We start from the raw sequence: 23,956 nt of genomic DNA, 5'->3' as shown, positions 1-23,956 counted from the left end.
AGGCTACCCTGATCTACAGAGAAAGTTCCAGGACAGTCAGACCTACCTCTGCCTCAAAACACAAACAAACAAAACCACAAAAAGGTGGACAAGTATTGTATTCTCTATTCTTTGAATTACTTTAAATGTATTTATCCATATTTACATAAATGCATGTATTCATACTTCGAGCAACAGACACACATGCACACACTCACTCATGCATACATACACGTGTGGGCATGCACACAAATGTACACACACACTTTCTTTGCTCTTGAGATACTTTGACTTCTTTTGATACGCTTTAGGACACAAAGTCAACACACAGTAGAAAAACAATTGTTTCCAAACATGCTGGCCCACCCCTACTATTTCCCTAGTATTCTTGATACCACTGTCTCACCTGCATTCATTCTAGCTGGAATTGGCTTTCAGCCCCATACTCCTAAAAGAGAGCTCCTGCTTCCTATCTCTGTCTTCCCTAAGAATAATTCTAAATAACTTCCCACTCCTGTCCTGAAACCTATCAACTCAGCTTTGTAGGTGATTTCTGTCTGTTTACAACTAAACTTGCCTTACTCTGGAGCCCCACATGCTTGTTACCCGTGTACCAGTCTACTTTCCTGTCATGATCTTGATTCCCACAGAGCATATTGTGGCTCAGTCACTTCTCACAATCTATGTCCATTGGATTTCTATGTTTGTTCCAGAAAATCCACCTTAAAGATAGTATCCTGCATGCTTATATTTAGTCTGGTGGCTGGAACCACAATGAATCTGACTGGACTCAAATCAAGGTGTCTGTGTTCCTCTTTAAGCACTACCAAATAATCTGCATTTTCCATCTTTTCTATCTGCTGGCAACCACACATTTTTTTTTCATGGTTACTGGCCACTTCCTTCATCTTCAACAGCAAGCATTTACATCTGCCTAGGCTTGGTGTGTCTTCTCACCTTCTCTGGCTCTCTTGCTGTCTAACAGATGAGCTAAAATAATGTCTTTATTTTAAAACTGTGGTTCTCAACCTGGGTCAGCTCCTCACTGGGTTGCTGAAGATCATCAGAAAACACAGATACCTACATTATGATCCATAACAGTAGCAAAACTACAGTTATGAAGTAGCAATGAAAATAATTTTATGGTTGGTGGGGAGTCACCATAACATGAGGAACTGAATTAAAGGGTTATAGTAACACAGGAACATTGAAAATCATTGTTTTAAAGTCACATCTTAAAAGCCATTAGTTCTACTCTTCAGTTTTGATTCATCTTAAAGGTCACAAGTGTTCACATTCTGGGAATCAGATTACCCAAATTTGGGGGATGACTTTATTATACTCATATCATATCATGTTTTCTGTTCTCATCAATAATAAGCTCATTTGCTTCTTACTTCCCTTTACCCACTTCAGAATATCTTCTTAAAACCACTTCACCCATGCGAACCACATCCACCTTTCTATTACAAAATCTGTCTAACACCACTCTCCATATTTTAATGACAGAGAGAAAACATAACATTTTCTTGCACATTGTTACGTTTTAAACACAATATCTTAGTTTGAACTATAAAAATATGATTGGATTTTGAGTTATCTCTGTGAATCACTGTAATATTTTTGTTTGTTTTATTATTTATAAAATAAAAATAAAATTTATTTTATTTATTTTTCAGATTGTATATAATTATGTCATTTCCCCGTTCTTTTCTTCATCACTATTCCATATAGCTTTCCTTGCTTTCTTTCAAATTCATGGCCTCTTCTTTCACTAATTGTTGTTACACATGCACACACGCACAGACACACACACACACACACACACACACAATTTCCTAAGCACACAATTACACAAGTACAATATCATCTTTGAGAGTAAGGGCAGACATTTAGAATAAAATCAGGGATTATGCTGGTAAAGTAGAAGTTGTAGGTTGTAGAGGAATTTTAATCTATCAACATCGCTGTTCTAGCAAAGGATCACTGGCCCTGCCAGCGGGGACCCAGTTATTCAGGGTCCCAAAGAGGCTTTCTACCTGTGGGCCAAAATGGGGGTGAAGAGAAGGAGACCAAACAAAAGTTCTGTTGTCAAGGTCTCGTTTATTGAGAGAAATGTACAGCATTTAAAGCTCTGAGGCAGGAATAGAAGCAGGAACTGAAGCGGTGGGGGAGTTTGGGAAATGCCCAAGGATATAAGTGAATCACTACACTGCAAGATATCCTCCTATAACAAAGAGGCAACAGTTTTCAGGGGATATGTTCTTTGAAAAGGTCGAACCCTTCTCAGGAATCTGCTCAGGGACATCCGGTGTTTTGCTCCGGCTGAAACATCCTGTCATTGCTCCCAGGGTCTTCCTGGGAGAGGCTTTAGTTCAACAATCTCATGTCTGTATGGCAGTCATTTCAAGGTTAAACCTCTGTGGCCATGCAGCCCAGAGTCAAGTAGCCACCTTGAGCTATGCAGTCACAAAGCAGCTAGGCCCAAATCCAATACGGCTCACTACAGATCACATCCAAAGACCTTCTAGGTCTGTGTGATATGGCTGAAATACAGATATGCCCTTAGTATGTACATACTTCAATTCCTGTGGTTTCAATACACAAGTTGGCTCATTAATGCAGGTGCCTTTTATTTCTTTAGATTCATGAAGCCCCTCATATAATTCTTGTTGCATGCTTAGATTTTGCATAGTTGAGAAATTACCTATTTACATAAGTGATGTTTTTAGAGTTTGTTTCCATGGCCTTAATGGCTGTTCTGAAGGTTCCAGTGTTTACCATTCTGTTGAGACATTAGGTACATCTTCACCTCCTAACTTATGCTGTCTCTGATTACTGTAGAGTGGTTAGTATTAACAGGGAGATCATTCCTTAAAGGAGGAATGTAAACTATGCACATTATTGTGTAAATGAATCTTATGCCTAAGGCAGCCTTTGGCACTCTTGGGGGCCCAAGACCTGTTTACTGGCCATGTCTCAGGAGAAGGAAACATGTCATTTTGTCCCCACTAAAGCCATTCCAGAACAGACAATTCAATCTTGTAATCTTGGTCATTATTCACTGGCTTCAGGGCTGGATAAAACTGTTGCTAACTACCCACACCCAACACAGACACACAGACACACAGACACACAGACACACAGACACACACACATACACACACACACAACAATAGCTAACAGATTGTATTTCATTTGGCTTTGCTTCTGTACAGCTCACACGTAAGATCAAGATCTCATTTTTGACAGCACGCTTGAGCACACTGATCACATTTACCCAGAGAGTGGATCCCCTGGAGAAGTGAAATTAAGACATTTTTATTCTGAAGATTTTCACATAACAGAAGTGCTTATAAGTGCACCCTTGTATGAGATCTCTAATGTATGACAAATTTGATTTCCCACATCTCTCTGTCTCTGTCTGTCTCTATCTCTCTTCTCTCTTTTTTCTCTCCCCCTTTCTTTTTATAAATACCCAGAGTATAGAATTTCTTACCATACAAACACTTCCATTAGCAATTGACAAAGTAATTTTTCAGGCTTTTACCCGATGTATTTTTTACTAATATTTTGATTAAATAATGTACTAAAATCTTGCTTAAAACCTACTTCCATCTCCAATCTTTAATATTTTCTTTACTTCCTTGAAAACACCAGACTATTTCAGAACTAGAGGTGATATATTCTTAACTAATTCACTGAAATCTTATATAATCTCTTCTTATATTATCTTTTTAAATAAATCTCTCATTGGCATCATGTAGTAATCTCATTAGAGCATGTACTTTTAGCTGCAGGTGATTATTTTTATGGTTTTATTGTTCTTGGAATATGAACTGTAGGGTACATAGTCTAGAGGATGTAAACTGGAACAACCAGTAGGTTTTTCAGATATAAGCATCCATTGGATCTTTCAGAATTACTTAATCAGTTCAAGATAAATTTCAAGACTAATTCCCAAGTATCTTGGCTGGCTAAAAACTACACGTCTACCTAATCCTTAGGTGGCGCTGATGCTGCTGATTGGGGACCATAACTTCACAAACAATATGAGTGATCTCTATAGGAAGAGATAACCTAAAGAGTATTTATTCATATATTCATTCAATAAAACCGTTAGTGTGAGCCGGAAATGCTATTCAGCGGAGATCCTATGCTGTGCATTCATAAAGTTCTGACTTTAATCTTAAGCATAGGAAAAAGTAAATAATTATATATAAATACTTTTCATATTCTTATAATACCTAAATCCTAAGATCATACTTTCATTGATATCTACTTAGTATATTCAGAAAGAACTGTGGAATTGGTTTAAATCTAAGGTAAATTAATATTTTAAATACTCCTCTAATTATGTCACTAACCCACCATCCAACTTAATGTGTGTTCCTTACAAAGTATAAGCAAATTCATGCTACGATTTATCATATCATCTTAGCCTCTTTACAAACATAAGTAATAAGAAAGGTTATTTATCAAACATGCATAAACCCATTCTACTTCACCATGTTCTACTGTTGTTGTGTATGGATTGGTACATTTTATTAATGTATTTATTGTAATGAAATCAGATAGTAATTAGTTTACCATACACATGATTACTTTCAGGTACACAGCTAGACAGGTTTCCTTGCCTTCCACCTTACCGACTATGCCTGTACTGTTGTTAGAGCTCAATGGAAAGAAAAAAATGGTTGAGCTTGAAAATATGAAATATACCAATCGTATAATAAACAATCAATATTTACTTACTTTAGTTGTATTGATTTCTACATGTCTTTCTATTATTTATAGGATATGGTAAGATTAAATGGAATAATACTTGACAAGAAAACAGCTTCAGGCTCACAGCCGTAACCCCAGTACTTATGAAGCTGAGACCAATGGATTTTGATTTCCAGGAAAGCCTGGGCTCTATAGGGATGCTTTGTTTCATGTATGTGCATGGCTGTCTTGCCTGCATGTATGTCTGAGCATTACATGTGTGCCTGCTATCTAAAGGAGCCCAAAGAGGGGGACCTGGGACTGGAGTCCCTGGCAGTCATGCTAGGAATTGAACCCAGGTCCTTTAGAAGAATATTCCTAAGAGATGAGTCATATCTCCGTCTTCTACACAGTGATACGTAAAGCAGCTTGAGTTGTGGAGTGAAACCCTGCACCAAAAAATAAACATAAAGGAGAAAAAATAAAAAAGGGAAAAAGACAAAAACTCATCTAAAATCCTACATTACTAATAGCTTTGCATTTATGTGCACATGTGTGTTTGCATCTGTTTTCTCTTGCTTATGTACATGTGCAGACAGACACTCATGTTATGTGATAGCTCTAGTTTATGAGCATATTACTCATGATCTTGAGGCCTTAAAAATTTCATATTGTGAGCTTTATTTATTAGAATTTCTCAGTTTCTATAGTCATCATAATTATTATAATGGTTCCATGAATTTCATGTGTGTATGTTCATTTTCTTATGGTTAAAGATACACATACATGTAGAGGTGCATATGCACATGTATGTACATGCATGTGGAGACCAGAAGACAACTTCAGGTGTTATTCTTCAGATACCACATGCCTCCTTTTTTGAGACAGGTTTTCTGACTGGACTAGAATTCATCAAGTAGGATATATTATCTAGATGGTCAGTGAACCGCAGGGATCCTCTAGTCTCTGCCTTCTTAATGCTAGGATGATAAACATGAATCATCACACCCAACTTTAAACTTTTTTCAAAAATTCTGGGGATCAAACCACAGTCTCATGCTTGAAAGGCAAAGAGTTACCTAAACCACATCAACTTTAAGTAGACAAAATCACACAGCACTTCATTTAAAGCAGATAATCCCTTGTATTTTTCCAATAAAGAAAAAATTAGCAGTAATATTTTTATAAAATATTCCTGGTAAAGGTTTTCTATGGTCCATGTTATGAACGTTTTAATGAATTTTATGAGCCTTATTATTTTATAATATAAAATGAGATGTATAAAGGCAATTTTTAAAGTTTATCATCCTGTGACCTTCAAGATTTTTATCTGATATTAAAATTGCTTTTTTTCTTCCTCCTTTTTATTAGTTCTGTGAGAATTTTGTACAATGTGTTTGATCTGAGTCTCTCCCTTCCTTGTGCTCTCCCAGAACCTACCTGCTTCAATGTGTGTCTTCTTTTTTTAACCCATCAAGTTTTAAAATTACTTTCAAATGTTAATTAATAGATATTTTATTGACAGTGAATTTAATAATTTTACTGTGTGGATTTCATATTTTTCTTTCCACCTTTATATTTACAGGTTGTCCACATGATCTTTTTTTCAGTAGAGAAGATTGCTTAACATAACTGTGAGCTCTAAATAAAAACACACACTCCTTATTACAGGTATATACAATTACTAAACAGAAAGCAAACATTTGACTAATGGAAAATGAAATTTTATTGCTAACAAAGTTGGTTTTTTTTCCTCATAAACATTTTAGAATTAAAAACCAAAACTTCCATAATTTAACACCCAAAATATTTTATCTTTGTACTAATATGTTTATAAGGAGTTTTTATAAGGTAAGAATATATTTAAAATAGAATTGCTATAAAATATTTTATTGCCTTTTACATGATGATCAGAACAAAGTTGGAATGCTTGGAAAAGCAAATGCTTTTGGCTGTATTATTTAGCCTTTTAGGAAGTAATTAAGATAAATAATTAACCTTATGGTTACCCCTTAGCCTTAACTAACCTTGAGGTTAATTCTTAAAGGTTAAAGTCATAAGGATAAGATCTTAATCCAACATACTTCTAAGATGAAAAGACATCTTACTCCAGTACCAATTCACCATGAAACACCAGGTGAGTGCACACAGAGAAGCAGCCAAGGAAACCACCCTCAGGAGAACCCAGCAGTGCATGCAGCACTGAGCTCACATTCGCAGCTTCTAGAATGGGGAGAAAATTCATTTATGCTGTTTGAGCTTACCAAGATTTGGTACTGTGCTATGGTAGACTAAAAAGAAATCTATATTTAAAACTGATTCCTTTAACTACTGAAATTGGTCTTTCTCTCTTTTTTCTTTCTTTCTTTTTTCTTTCTTTTGTCTTCCTTTCTTCCCTCCCTCCCTCCCTCCCTTCTCTCTCTCTCTCTCTCTCTCTCTCTCTCTCTCTCTCTCTTTCTTTCTTTCACTATTGTGTTTGTGGATAGATCACACCACAGCACACACTTAAACTTCAGACTATGATGTGGAGAACTCTGCCCTTTCTGCCGTAAAGATCTGAGAATCAAACTCAAGTGGTCAAGCTTGACAATAAGTGCCTTTAGGCTCTGACTACTGGACAGTTAAAATTGTAATTTATTCTTTGTCAGTCTCATACATACAGTTACACGGATCCCTTCTTCTTTTAGCCTCCTCCAGCCCTTACCACCCTCACGTACCAATTCCTCTTCTCACTTTCTTGTCTTGTCTCTTAGTTTTTTTTCTTTGTAGGTTTAACCAGGGCCCCAGGTATGGCGGCAAATAGTTAAATGCCACTCTATGTTCCCAATCCTCAGCAGATGTGCAAGGCTCTGCCTCTGCTCAAGAGCTCTGGATTCAAGAATGAAACACACACAAACACACACACACACACACACACACACACACACACACACACACACACCAGCTTAATTTTTTTTACCAGTTTTAAAAAATTGGTTATTTATTTACATTTCAAATTTTGTCCCCTTCCCTGTCTCCCTTCCACAAATCCCCATCACATTCCCCTCCCTTTTGCCTCTAAGAGGGTATCCCCCCAATCTATTCCTGCTTAACCACTTTAGCACCCCCCCCATTCTGGGACAACAAGCCTCCACAGGACCAATGACCTCCCCTCTCATTGATGCCATATAAGGCAACCCTCTGCTACATATATAGCTAGAGCCAAGGACCCATCCATGTATACTCTGGTTGGTGGTTTAATCATTGGGGCATCTTGGAGGGGTCTGGTTCATTGACACTGTTGTTCTTCCTATGGGGTTGCTCCTTCAGTCCTTCCCCTAACTCTTTCATTGGGGTCTCTGGGTTCAGCCTGATGGTTGGCTGTGAGTATTTGCATCTACTAGCTTAAAGGCTGAACTTCTTCCTAACTCCATGTGGCTAATTCCTGGGGCCACTTTCCTGGATTTTTTTTCTGCCCTTTTTCCCCCTGAGTCTCTTGCCTGGGAATCGAAAAGTCTCGGCTCTGACCCCTGCCTAGCCATTAGCCACCAGTTCTTTATTGACCTGTCAAAAACCAATTGTGGCAGGGACTTGCAGCAGACCTGAGAATTCCCATGTAAGCACAAATTGCCATTGGATGTGACATCTTCCAATGGAGCATTCACTGGTAGTCACCAAGTGCAATATCACTGACTACAATGATTTCCTTCTCCCAGAAGCCCTTGTCTGCCAAAAGCTTTTCTGGGTGAAGTTCCATCAGTCCCTCCCTATCTAAGTCTGAATGTTTAACCAGGTCTTCTGCATGCAGCTGTAAATTCATGAGTGACATGGCCATGCTATGCCTCTATGGTAGCGTTTTAGTTCATGATTTCCCATCCTCCAATTCTTACATTGTTTCTACCCCCTCAGACTTAAAAGGATGATATTGATCCTCTATATTAGACTGCCTCATAATTAAGGTGATCTTTAACAGACATATTTTATTCCAACAACTACATAGTAGTTGGATAATTATTGGTGCCAAGTGAATTTTATAGGGATATTTGAGTGAGCTCTCTGAAAGAGCAAATAGCAACGGTGTATGTTCTGAGTTTTGTTATGTGTGAAATTGGTGCCATATACATAGGTAAAGGTGACCTTTCTCCCTTCTCACATCTTCATAAAATAGATCTCCGTTTAAAAAATGTTTTTTCCTATGATTCTCTAGAAAAGTCCACAGAAGGGATCAAAACTCAGTTCAAATGGTGAAATGAAGCTGGACATTTTTGAGGATCCAGACACTTCATTGATGTGCATATGTGAAGTAGAACAGTGTTTGGTTTTCTTAATTTCTGATACAGGTGGAAAAAGCTATTTTGACTTCAAGGATTTCTAAATCCAAAGCAGTGTCCTGACTTTAAGAGATAGGGCTTCTAGGACAGCTTGTCATCTCATTTTACTAAAGCCAATAGTCCTTCCTAAATAGGAAACCACCACCAAAGAACAGCAATTGCTTTTTTTTTTTAATGTTAAAACATTTATTTTAAAGATGTGGTAGTTTACGTACAGGTAAATTTTATTTATTTATTTTTTAAAGCAGGAAGGACAGGCTGGAGAGCTGGCTTGAGACGCTTTCAGAGAACCTGAGTTCAGTTCCCTGTGCTTCCTGGCAGTTTACAACTCTCTGACACTCCAGTTCCAGGAGGTCTGACTCTGCTACAGCAAGAACAGAACTCAAACATCATCCCAAACAGCTGCTGTGAGAGCACCGCCAAAGGACCACTCTCTTTGACCCAGCAAGTATGCCCTCATTAGAAACAAAATCTGCTCGCACCTTCATCATAACATATCAGTCCTTTTACTGTGAGAAATGTTTATTTTTTATAAGCCATCGAGTCGATGGCATTTTGTTATCATTCCCACTCTTATTAAAACACACTAAACACCATTAGATCATTCAGAGCAATAAATGAAAAGTGGTTTTTATTTCTTTTCTCTTACATAATTGTGTAAATGTTAAATTGAAATATTTGTTCTTTAAACGGGCTTTGCACGTTTCATTGGTGCTTTCCCATAGACTGTCTAGCCTGTCACTCATGAGGAAAGCCGAAGAATAGAACAGTCTTGTCTTTCAAATTTGAAAACACAATGGAAATAAGCAAACATTGTCTTAAATTTAAATTGGGTTTGTCTCATTTCCAAGCCTATCCTTCCCATCCTTAATCTCTTAATTAATTACAATGGTCTAATTAGCGAGAGCTACCCAGCATCGCGATTTTCTTCCCTTACTTCCATATCTAGTAACTCTGACAGTTGTGTTGTCTGCTCGTAGGATGCTCTTAATCTATTATTGCCTTTTTATCCTGATTCCTTTGATCCTCCAGTCATGGAATTAGCAGGTCTGTGAGTGTCATTCTGGAAATAAGTGAATATAGGAAAAACTCTCACAATTGAAAAGCTAAATAAAATTAATTTCTTACTACCTTTTGAAAAACTTAATAAAATATATATCTTATATTCCTGCCCAAATCAGCAAGAAAAGACAGATCTGAGAGGCAAAGGTAAAAATGCCATCTTTATTACTTCTCTTCATGCAGTTCAATGTTTTCATTTGTTCATTAGTAAAGCTTAGGAGATGTTTCTGTTTGGCATTTGGGCAACCTCTCTTCTTTCATATAACTGTTTCAGGATTTAGATTTTCACTCAAGTCATAAGCTATTCTACTTTGTATTAGTTAAGGTCTAATGCCAAAATTAACTACCAAACAATGCTGGCTACTGTTAATGTCAATTTGACACCAGCTAGGACTATTCAGGGAGAGGGATCTTCAATTAAGTAAATGGCGTCACCAGACTGGGCTGTAGTGCATTTAGTTAGCTGGTGATTATTGCCTGAGGGGCCAGTTCATTGTGGATGGAGCCACAGGTAGGCCGGTTTTTCTGGGTAAGATCAAAAAGCAAACAACAATCTAGGAATGAGTTGGCCAGTGAGTAGTGCTTTTCCATGGACTCAGTTCCTGCTTCTGAGTTCCTGCAGTGTGTTCCTCCCTGACTTCCTCTGAAAGTAGGTTGTGATATGAAGGTGTGAAACAAAATGAAAATGTTCCTCCCTTAGTTGCCCCTGGGAATGGAGCTTTATCTCCGCAGCAGAAATCCTAACTAAGACACTAAGCTAAAACAATGTCTACAGGGTACAGGCTTCCTGTGGCAATGTGTCTTTTCACAGACTTGATGGTGGTGCAGCACAAACTTCCTGCTTCACTAAAGAAAAATGCCTTTCTCTTCTGTCTGCATTGTGGGCAACACAAAGTAATTCCCACTCAGATATTTTTGATTCTGCCATTATTTCATTTTAAGACCATTCACATTGTTCATGCAATTTCTGCCTTGCAGACTTCCACAAAGTCAAGGTGCTACTTTCATAGTTCAAGATCAAGCTCGAGCATTAAAGAGTCCAAGGGCATTGTGGACCATGCACCAGGGTCACATTCTGCTAGTCTTTGCAAAGCGTGTTTGCTAAAGGTCAAGGTTCCTTATTTTGTACAGGGTAAGTGAATAAAAATAGCCTTATGTATACCAATGAAGCCACTTGCCTGTGAACAAAGCTTCCATAATCCATGCTGATCTGCCAAGGACAAAATTCTACTCAGGCAATACTAAAGCCTTTATGATAAAGCTACCAGAAAAATTTATTGTTTCTGGTCTTTTTTTCCCCCCTCAAACTTCTATCAAGTGTTTATTCAAGGTTCTCAGACCATGTGCCAGATATTAGAGTTTGGCTGAGCTCTATTGAGTAACAATTTTCTTTTCAGCATTAATTCAAAAGCATGTGAAATTCAGGAGACAGGGGAACGAAGAGTCAAACTATCTACTTTTCTGATAGTGAGGTAAAGAGACTGTGGTTCCAAAAATCTGAGGAAACGAGCTTGCTGACTCTCTTTTTGAACTCAAAAGATAGATCTACCTTGTTCAGGGGAACAGAAAAAAATTAGTGCTGTACTAAGAGCAAATGCTATGTTGATAGTAAATATAATTTCTTAAATGAGAAACTGAAAACTCTGATAATCTGAGAAACTAATATGTTGTCGTCACATGTTGGCATCAAAGTAGATGCTCTTAGAAATGTAGAGCTGGCATGATTATTTTTTCTTTGGTCCTCTTATTTTGATGGTGCTGATGATAACTTAACTAATCTAATTTCTTAGAATAGTATGTAAGATCGTCACTATTGAAACACCGGTTTAAAAGAAACAACCTTGATACTCATTCAGGCCAATACTTCTAAGTGTATAGTAGGGAGTGGGGTCACATTCAGAGTAAGGGGACTACTCTAGACTACTTTTCCCTGTTGAGGTTTGGATAGTCATTTCCATGCAATCTAGTAGACAGTACTTGAACTGATTTTGGGAGTTCAATGATATAGTCACCTGGACTGAAAAAACCTGAAAGTCATTAGTTTTGAAACGGTTTAAGAACTCTCTGGGTAGGAAAATGAAATGTGCCCCCTCGTGCCCATCTATTTGAACACTTTGTCTCTGACAGGTAGCACTCTTTGGGAAGGTTATGGAACCTTGTAGGCATGTAGATTTTATGGAGGATGTGCGTTACTGGGGTTGGGCTTTTAGATTTTATGGGCTGGTCTCACTTCACACTTGAATGCGGATGTCGTGTGTTCATCCAGCTTTCTGCTCCTTGCATTAATTGCCAAATATCAGAGCTGCCTAAGACTCATTACTATGAGAATGTTTCATAATCCCTCTTTTTTGCTATCCCACAATCAAATAAAACCTTTAACTTATCATACCAGAAGGCCCATGCAGTCCTCTATAGAAATGTGAGAAGCAACCAACTGTCCTACTCTGTATAATATCTATGAACCACAGCAAGCCTCAGTATCATATGGTAACCCTAAGGGTACTTTAGTGACACATATACCATATCCATAACGAAAAGCTTTCTAAATGGACCTAAGAGTACTCAACACAAAGGAAGTTGCCTGATACTGGAAATCTAATCAATTACTGAGTGAAATCGTGGATTTTGGAAAAGAACCTACAATTACACAGTACTAAACCAATATAATCCCTAACTATACTTTAAACCTATTTCCTTTACCTACAGATAAGTGTAATCCTCACTTCTCCGGAAAACTTGCTTTTACAAAAGATAGAAACCTATACAGAAGTCCACAGCCAATTAAAATGCAGAGTTGCAGAAACCAGTCTCCATGGAAACACCAACAAAACAACTCCCATAAGCACCTAAGGCTCAGGAACATTGTAGAAGAGGTGATGAAAAGATTTTAAGAGCCAGAGGATCAAGACATTTGTTGTAAGAGCATATTTGAGTAATGTCAGAAAATGTAACAATAAAGTCTCAGCAAAAGGACTACCTAAATACAATCTGGGTAAGAACAACTACAATAAACGTGCAAACGTAGGCAGGGATAAGCCCACGTGGCCTAAATCCTATGCATCAAACTACAGGGAACTAAGACTTGCTAAGAATGGGAAAAATCATCTTCCTCAGGGAAAAAACATCCATAGGGCATTCAAAACCAAGTGGTCTGACCTAAAACATACATACATTATACAGAAAGAGTAGATAACAGTGGGGAATACATATATATATATATATATATATATGTATATATATATATGTAACAACAATTATTGAAAAAGAGTTCATGAATTTGAAACAGAAGAAGGACAGATACATAGGAGATTTTGCAAGAAGAAAAGGGAGTAGCAGTCGATATATTTGTATTATTATGTAGATAAATGGGGGGAAAAACAACAAAACTAAAACCAGATACACACGCAAAATGCATGACATGTAAACCAAATTATACAGCAAGACTTCCAAGAGGGTCATTCTTTTAAACATGCATTTAATACTAAAACATCCAAGGGCTGTGTTCATGTGTCAGAGCCTAAGGTACCATGCTAAACATAGAAAGGGCCATGAAAGAATAGGCTGTGGTCAAATTGTAATTTCCAATGTGAGTAATTATAAGCTAATTACTCAGATGGTGGCCATGTGATTGTGGTAGAAATACTGAATTTCAGATTCTGTATTTACACAAAAATAATGGATGATGAACTTACAAATTGAAATTGAGGAACATTTCCTGAGCATATTTTTCTGTGATTTTTTTGGTCCACACTTAAGGGTCATGTGAATTCTTGGCCAGAGAGATTGCTCAGTGTTTATCAACACATGCTGCTATCGCAAAGGTCCCAGGTTTGGTTCCTAGTACCCGTGTGGATCTAACAACTTTCTGCAACTCTATTTCCAGAGGATCCAAGACTCTCTATGACATCTCTGTACACTGCTTGCACACATAGGCAACACACACACACACACACACACACACACACACACACACTCACACACGTAAATAAACAAATCTTTAAGAACATATCATTTGTAGTCTAGGTTGTTTGGTGGAAACAGGGACATAGGTGATGCCTATTAGAAGGACTGGAGTTTTAAAATAATATTCTACATTTTTCACAGGATCTGTTCTGATTTCCTTATTTTTATGCTCTGAGATAGCAAACATCCTTCCCTTCATCAGTTTTCCTTCCACCCGCAGACACTTGCTAACTGTTGAACTCATCTTCTTCTGTCCCAGTTTACAGAAGAAGAACAGCGCTGCCTCTCTGGGTGCAGGGATGGATGAGACTCAGGGATGGCAATTTCTAACAGTCAGTCACTGACTTTTTGCTTCTAGGATAAGCATGGGACCTCTGTTTACCCAAGAAAATTTGCTATTAGTTACAGAATGATACAATATGGGAGGAGGGACACAGAGAAAAACATAACTCTGAGCTTTAACTTGGTATCAAAAGAGTCCTGCACATAGCTGTGCCTGAAGATTAGGCCCTAGATTTTTCCATTTAATAAGTTCCCTTTAGTTATGTTTCTTTTGCTTTTAGGAATAAAAGCCTTAAAAAAAAAAAAACCCCACACCTTCTCTGCTGGCTATCTTTTTCTCTGGTCAATATCTGTTTCCAGATAATTGACCTTACTCTGATTACTACATTTAGAACACATTATTTTGGTCTATATTGTGGTACTTTTAGCTGTGAGGATCACGGAGACATATTATTTGCATTTAAATTGTGACCACAGCATAATAACAGCTTTGCAAGAGAAAACTGCCCTTGTAAACTACTGGATTCTCATCTAACTGGAAAGAACTTTATTTATTGACATATTGGTCAAATTGAGATTTCTACATGTCTGAAGAAAGCTCCATGAGCATAGCATATTATACAATATAGCCATGTTGTGATAGCTAGATGTAAATACATTGGATCGTATAGTTCAGATATCCATAAACCAGGACTTCAGACACTGAGGTTAGACTGAAATCATCCTGAGTTTAAATCTGGCTCATTCTATCCTACGCCTGTGCTTTTGTTCCAGTTGCTTACCACCTGTGATTCAGTTTCTCCTTGGCAAAAGGGGGACTAGTTATTCTGAACATCTCATAGGGTAGTTATTACGTGTAATTAATGCATATAAGGAACTTAATGATTTTGCCCAGTAAGCAGTAAACACTCAATAAACATGAGCTTCTATTATGATTAGTATTTTCCTCCTGCAGCTGCCACTTCCAGTATATAATCTAATTATTCCAGGTTTCCCTTTTCTCGAATTGCCACTTGCTGGTGTCATTAACTGCAGTAATGAGTCACATACCATCAAATATAGGTTTGCATCAACTGTTCCAGTTATTAATAGAGGACAGTAGCTATGAGTGCTGGGGGCCTGGGGTTGCGGCTGAGCTGCCAAATTCTACTCGAAGATCTTAAGGTGGTGGATTTATTGCTAAATGTCAGAGCTGGTGTGAGAATTTGACTTCGATTGATGAGCAAATCTATTTTTATATGGTTATCTTATAGCTCTTAAGGTTTGCACAGCTCAGACCAGGAACACCACAGTAAATGTCAATTTGTCATAGATTTGATGTGGGCGTGTTATCTTTATTTAGATCATCAATAGAGGGATGCTAGAACTCTAACGCAATAAGTTATGCAGAAAATTTGGAAAGCCCGAGCCTGAACATGTCAGATTGACTCACTTTTAAGTCATTTGGACACGTCCTTCTAAATGAGGCTGCTAATCACAGGCAGCTCTTGTAGCCCAGTGTGCTCCCTCCATCTGCCAGGAGTGTGAGCCTTTGATGGGTTCTATGCCCTTTCTTTAGTTGATTGCTCTGCCCCATTACTGCTGACTTTAAAATATTCAAGCCACTAATGTAATATGCAGCACCTGCAGACACTGTGAAATATTAGTGGTGTGGTAATGAAAATTGACTGCCAGTGTAATGACAACAGGTGAAATTATTCACAGCGTACTCACGTAGCAGACTGAAGATATGAACCCAAGGAACATAAATGGAGCAAGTTCATGACAAATATGAAAATATCCCAAACTGCTGTAGCAATAAAAGTAAATATAATAAATCTTTCCTGCAAATATAATAAGGTTCCTAACTGCAAATGTAATAAAAGCTATCAACAGCTGCAATGTGTTTGGAACATATTATATAGCTTTACAAAGAATTATACCCCCTGCTGGTATGGCCTCAACAATGTCATGCTTTGTCTTTTTCCAATGAGTACAAATCTAGCAGTCTACATGTTACCCAGTATATATTAAGAATGACAGAGCGTTAATGCAAGCAGGTTTGAATTGAAAATGAAATGCTCAATCCAGATGTGCTCTTTGGCCACTCGGCAAGCAGAGCCAAAGGCTGTGGCAGTCCCACCAGGGGTTGAAATGCTGCCAGGAAATCTATTCAGGGAGGTGAGGAATTGATGAATAGCTGGATAACCTTTCTGTTGCTTCAATGTGGTGTTAGCATCTGACAAGTGAGCAGTTATGGCGCTGAGGGAGGGAGAGGATGAGGGATGGAGTAAGCAATGGCTGGTAGAAGATGAGGCTTGGTAACCACCACATACCCATCAGCACTATCCTACACTTTGAACCTTTCCTCCCTTTTTTTATTTCATTCGTACACAATTCAGCAGGTATTAGTAGATGTCTACTAGTTTGCAGCTGGTAATTACATTCTGGGGAGAAAGAACTACATAAAAAACTCATCATTTCCAAACTTTTGATACCCTTGAGTCCTGTAGGTGAATAATAAAGAGATGAGGTAATTCTATCACAATGAAATCAAATCCACCACCAAAGAGAGGAAAAGAATACCCACAAAAAAAATGCCTACAGCTTTAAGAGATGGAAGAACAACATCGTATTTCTCCATGTTTCCTTCTAATAGTCAACAGTTACTTTTTATTTCTACTATTTATTGACTATAACACTACGAGCTTTGTAGAAATAGGATACCAACAATAGCAATAAAACATAAGAGTGTATGCCTTGAACCTCACAAATTTACCAAATTGATGGTGCTATGAAGTACAAGTACGTTTTCCTAATTTTATTATTGTTTTCTCAAATATTATGATAAAAACATAGACCACTGCAGCCATTGAAGGAACTCGATTCTCATAGATTGTTGAAAATTGACCAGTGAGCAACCACTTCACACGCTGTCAGATGTTTTTCTTCATCATGTAAATTTAGGTATACACATGGCATATCTTTAAATCATTAATATGTTACTTTGTATCTTGTTTTTATCATAGATGTGATTTTAATGTCACTTTAAGTCAATAAATACAAAAAACTTAAAATTTTAAATACAACATGAACAATTTTTTCCCAGTTATCTAACATTCAGGTTATTTTTTTCTGTCCTTCTTTGTACTTTATTGTCACTAGAATGAGAAAACCAAGTGACCCTCCCCACTCCCCAGAAGGTGGGGACCTCTGTGGTTGAAAGGCTGGAAGAAGCTGAGGAGGAGGATGACCCCATAAGAAGAGGAGCATTCCCAAATAACCTAGACCCCTGAGATCTCCCAGACACTGAGCCACCAACTAGGTAGTGTACACCACCTGATATGAGGCCTCTGACACATATACAGCAGAGGAATGCTAGGTCTGCCTCAGTGAGAGAAGATGCACCTAACCCTCATGAGACTCAAGGCCCCAGGGAATGGGGAGGTCTAGTGGAGTGGGATTGGGGGGTGTGGACATTCTCTTGGAGACAGGGGAGGAGTATAGGATGTGGAACAGACAAAGGGTGAACTAGGAGGGGGATAATAACTGGACTGCAAGAAAATTTAATAATAATAATAATAATAATAGTAATAGTAATCGTAACAGAGTTTAGTAGCTGTTCTTCACAAATAAGAAAATAGATCATATGCCAATAACCTCTAAATATAACTGTGGTATTTGAATATGCTTGGGCAATGGGAAGTGGCACTATTAGCAGGTGTGACATTATTGGCAGAAGCATGGCCTTGTTGAAAGAGTGTGTCACTGTGAGGGTGGGCTTTGGAGGTCTTCTCCTTTGCTCAGCCTTTACCCAGTGTACAAGAGAACATCTTTCTGACTGCCTGCACAATTCAGTCTTTTCCTAGCTGCCTTGGAAGCTAATTAAGATGTACAACTCTCAGCTCCTTCTCTAGCACCAATTCTGCCTGGATGCTACCATGATTCCTGCCATGATAATAATAAACTGAACCTCTGAAAGTATAAGCCAGCCCCAATTAAATGTTGTCCTTGATAAGAATGCCTTGGTCATGGTGTCTTTTCATAGCAATTAGACCCTAACTAAGCCAATAACCATTCTTGTAAAAGATATAGTATATGCAGTTTTCTAATTAATTTCATTATTTATGGGATGCAGGGGGTGTTGTGCAGATGGTGTATGAATCTTGTACCATTTCATATAAATGCATGGAGTATTGTTGTGTACTGATGTTCATGAGTGTATTTCTGTAGCCCATCTCTCATGGATACTGAGAATAAAAAGTCTATGTGTATACACATATACATTTATTTGTTAACTAGGGAGAAAATGTGTTAGTTTCATCTGCTTCATGTTTTATTTCTGGTATGAGCTTCTGTTGACCTTTGCTTCTCTAGTGAAGCTGTGGAAATAGTTTACTCAAAAGTTTTGTAAGTTCTGATATATTTCAAAGACAAAAGAGACGATCAAAGAGTTTTTCTTGACAGCACTCAAGAATGGCTATATAATTAAGTCCTCTTCTTCTTTTTAATTGCCATTCTGTATGTTCTCACACTATATGGAAGCCCTTATTTTTTTTAATGAAAAATGGATTTAATGAATACTCATTATGTGCCATGTTATTTCTATATGACACAAAGTCCTTGTGAAAATATTCATAATTGACTCTTCAACATTGTATGCATTGACTGGGGTACAATCATGGCTTAATCAACCATTAGCAATGCACCCCAGTCAATTTAAGAACTTGAGTTATTTTAATAAAAGAAGAACTTATTTAAAAGTGCTTGGAAAGATAATTCATGTGCAAAATTTGAGGTTCAAAATGGTTTTTGTATGGCCACCAACTGGGTATTACTTAACAATAGTGAAAGTATTTTTATTGTTTTACTTTCAAGGCTCTGTCAAGTTATCATAGAAGATATGGTTACTTGAAGTTGCTTAGAGCTTAAATATCTTGTTCTGTGTCATGAGGTACTACAAACTAGAATTGAATAAAGAATACTTCCTCTATTGTACATACACACATCGTCTCCATTTAGTTTTTAATTATGTTTTTAATTGAGATAGAATTACATTACTTTTTCTCCCTCCAGCTTCTTTCAGTAGCCTTTTCTGGTGCTCTTCCAATGCCTTTCTCCTCTGATTTCAAGTTGATAGTCTCTTTTTCTTTATTTTTATTGTTACATACATACATATATGTGTGCATGTGTGTATGCATGCAAGTATGTATGTATTATGTATATATGTATGTATTTATTTATGCATACGAATGTATGCACACATGCACATGTGCGCACACGTGCGCACACACACACACACACACACACACACACACACACACACACACACACATTTTGTCTTCTCCCAGCAGTCATACATTGCCTGTATTTCTTTGTTTAGGAGTGGAATTTTGCAAATTTGTTCTCCCTGCACGTTAACATATCCAATAATATTGCCATTTTTCTGAACACTGTGTAGCCATTTCCCAGAAAGACTATCTCATGGCAGACATTTTGGTATTCTGGTTCTTATAATCATTTTGTCTCCATTTTTCTTTTTCCTTTTTTCTTTTCTTTTCTTTTCTTTTTTTTTTTTTTTGGCGTGTTCCACAGATTGTAGATCTGTGATGTAGATGCATGTATTGTTTAGGGCCGGGCTCCGTACTATCTGTCGGTCTTCGAATCTAAAACATATTTTTTTTTATTAACTTGAGTATTTCTTATTTACATTTCAGTGTTATTCCCTTTCTGGGCAAACATCCCCCTAATCCCTCCCCCTCCCCTTTTATATGGGTGTTCCCCTCCCCATCCTCCCCCATTGCTGCCCTCCCCCAACAATCTAGTTCACTGGGGGTTCAGTCTTAGCAGGACCCAGGACTTCCCCTTCCACTGGTGCTCTTACTAGGATATTCATTGCTACCTATGAGGTCAGAGTCCAGGGTCAGTCCATGTATAGTCTTTAGGTAGTGGCTTAGTCCCTGGAAGCTCTGGTTGCTTGGCATTGTTGTTCATAAGGGGTCTCGAGCCCCTTCAAGCTCTTCCAGTTCTTTCTCTGATTCCTTCAACGGGGGTTCTATTCTCAGTTCAGTGGTTTGCTGCTGGCATTCGCCTATGTATTTGCTGTATTCTGGCTGTGTCTCTCAGGAGATATCTACATCCGGTTCCTGTCGGCCTGCACGTCTTTGCTTCATCCATCTTGTCTAATTGGATGGCTGTATATATATGGGCCACATGTGGGGCAGGCTCTGAATGGGTGTTCCTTCTGTGTCTGTTTTAATCTTTGCCTCTCTATTCCCTGCCAAGGGTATTCTTGTTCCCCTTTTAAAGAAGGAGTGAAGCATTCACATTTTGATCATCCGTCTTGAGTTTCATTTGTTCTAGGCATCTAGGGTAATTCAAGCATTTGGGCTAATATCCACTTATCAATGAGTGCATACCATGTGTGTTTTTCTGTGATTGGGTTACCTCACTCAGGATAATATTTTCCAGTTCCAACCATTTGCCTATGAATTTCATAAAGTCATTGTTTTTGATAGCTGAGTAATATTCCATTGTGTAGATGTACCACATTTTCTGTATCCATTCCTCTGTTGAAGGGCATCTGGGTTCTTTCCAGCTTCTGGCTATTATAAATAAGGCTGCTATGAACATAGTGGAGCACGTGTCTTTGTTATATGTTGGGGCATCTTTTGGGTATATGCCCAAGAGAGGTATAGCTGGATCCTCAGGCAGTTCAATGTCCAATTTTCTGAGGAACCTCCAGACTGATTTCCAGAATGGTTGTACCAGTCTGCAATCCCACCAACAATGGAGGAGTGTTCCTCTTTCTCCCCGTCCTCACCAGCATTTGCTGTCACCTGAGTTTTTGATCTTAGCCATTCTCATTTGTGTGAGGTGAAATCTCAGGCTTGGTTTGATTTGCATTTCCCTTATGACTAAAGATGTTGAACATTTCTTTAGGTGTTTCTCAGCCATTCAGTGTTCCTCAGCTGTGAATTCTTTGTTTAGCTCTGAACCCCATTTTTTAATAGGGTTATTTGTCTCCCTGCGGTCTAACTTCTTGAGTTCTTTGTATATTTTGGATATAAGGCCTCTATCTGTTGTATGGTTGGTAAAGATCTTTTCCCAATCTGTTGGTTGCTGTTTTGTCCTAACCACAGTGTCCTTTGCCTTACAGAAGCTTTGCAGTTTTATGAGATCCCATTTGTCGATTCTTGATCTCAGAGCATAAGCCATTGGTGTTTTGTTCAGGAAATTTTTTCCAGTGCCCATGTGTTCCAGATGCTTCCCTAGTTTTTCTTCTATTAGTTTGAGTGTATCTGATGTGGAGGTCCTTGATCCACTTGGACTTAAGCTTTGTACAGGGTGATAAGCAAGGGTCAATCTGCATTCTTCTACATGTTGACCTCCAGTTGAACCAGCACCATTTGCTGAAAATGCTATCTTTTTTCCATTGGATGGTTTTGGCTCCTTTGTCAAAAATCAAGTGCCCATAGGTGTGTGGGTTCATTTCTGGGTCTTCAATTCTGTTCCATTGGTCTATCTGTCTGTCTCTGTACCAATACCATGCAGTTTTTATCACTATTGCTCTGTAATACTGCTTGAGTTCAGGGATAGTGATTCCCCCTGAAGTCCTCTTATTGTTGAGGATAGTTTTAGCTATACTGGGTTTTTTGTTATTCCAGATGAATTTGTAAATTGTTCAGTCTAACTCTTTGAAGAATTGGATTGGTATTTTGATGGGGATTGCATTGAATCTGTAGATCGCTTTTGGTAGAATGGCCATTTTTACTATATTAATCCTGCCAATCCATGAGCATGGGAGATCTTTCCATCTTCTGAGGTCTTCTTCAATTTCCTTCTTCAGTGTCTTGAAGTTCTTATTGTACAGATCTTTTACTTGCTTGGTTAAAGTCACACCGAGGTACTTTATATTATTTGGGTCTATTATGAAGGGTGTCATTTCCCTAATTTCTTTCTCGGCTTGTTTCTCTTTTGTGTAGAGGAAGGCTACTGATTTATTTGAGTTAATTTTATACCCAGCCACTCTGCTGAAGTTGTTTATCAGCTTTAGTAGTTCTCTGGTGGAACTTTTGGGATCACTTAAATAGACTATCATATCATCTGCAAAAAGTGATATTTTGACTTCTTCTTTTCCGATCTGTATCCCGTTGATCTCCTTTTGTTGTCTGATTGCTCTGGCTAGAACTTCAAGAACTATATTGAATAAGTAGGGAGAGAGTGGGCAGCCTTGTCTAGTCCCTGATTTTAGTGGGATTGCTTCAAGTTTCTCTCCATTTAGTTTAATGTTAGCAACTGGTTTGCTGTATATGGCTTTTACTATGTTTAGGTATGGGCCTTGAATTCCTATTCTTTCCAGGACTTTTATCATGAAGGGGTGTTGAATTTTGTCACATGCTTTCTCAGCATCTAATGAAATGATCATGTGGTTTTGTTCTTTCAGTTTGTTTATATAATGGATCACGTTGATGGTTTTCCGTATATTAAACCATCACTGCATGCCTGGGATGAAGCCTGCTTGATCATGCTTGATGATTGTTTTCATGTTCTCTCTACAACATATTTTAATCTGCTTATTTTGATGTGTATTTGTGTAGCATAAAGTCTTTTGTATTAATATTTTCTACTATTATTTATTTTTTATTTATATTCCGTGGGTTATATTCTGTGTTTCTAGCGAGGTCATAGTTTTACTGAGCTAGGCTCTTGGTCTTCTAATTCTACATAACACAGAAGTCTTTACAAGGTCCTCAACAAAGTATTTTTAAAAGTTCACTTATTTAAATCTGTAAACCCCTCGTTTATGTTCAAATGTAGACATTGACTAAATCTGCTGGTTAGTTATGTTAATGAAGATAGACAAGAAAAGCTCACTCTGCAATCTGCAAGGGATATCAATGGAATCAGTAAGTAAGATATTGCACAATGCATTGGGTTAGATCATTCTTAGTGTGATCAAGTATAAAGTACTAGCAATTTAGAGATAGTCCAAAATCAGTAGGGATCATGGGATGTTCCCTTTATTGGACAAGTGTAAAGGAAAAAGAAAAAAATTGCTATGTATTCATTCCATTTTATTTGGTTCTTGTACCTTATGGAAGGCTACCTTCACAATATTGACTGCTTACCACATTTCATTTTCTTATAGTAATTGTTCTGTGATAAGAAAATGAACCCTCTGTTTTTTATCTTAGTGAAGGAAGCTGACATAGGATATGATTCCCTCTGCATGATGGGAAATAGGACCATATATCATAAGAATATAGGAAGATAGTTTCACCTTATTATTAAATTTACTTATTTATTTACTTTTCAACTCAATATCTGCCCTTTGCATGTTACTCCCCCCACACTAACACTGGGGGAAGTGAGGATGGGAAGGGTAGCAGGGTGAGGAGAGATCATATGTAGGGAGAGCAGGGGAGAGAAAAGAAAGATAGGGGAAATCTTAGAACATGCCAGAGACCTAGAATTGGGGGAGCCCCGAGAGGGTCTTTGGGGAAGACATTAGCTGAGGTGCCTAGCAGTGGGAGATAGAGGTCCTGGAGTAGCCACTCCCTGTAGCCAATCAGAACTTTCAGTGGAGGGATAAGACCAGCAATTCACCAACAAAACCTTCACATATTTTTCAATTCTTAGCTCCAACATGTTTCAGCATCATGGCATCTCTT

This window comes from Rattus norvegicus, chromosome 14 (genome assembly GCF_036323735.1).
Source record: "Rattus norvegicus strain BN/NHsdMcwi chromosome 14, GRCr8, whole genome shotgun sequence".
Classification (NCBI taxonomy): Eukaryota; Metazoa; Chordata; class Mammalia; order Rodentia; family Muridae; genus Rattus; species Rattus norvegicus.
The sequence above is the reverse complement of the archived record's forward strand: the minus strand, read 5'-3'. Positions refer to the sequence as shown.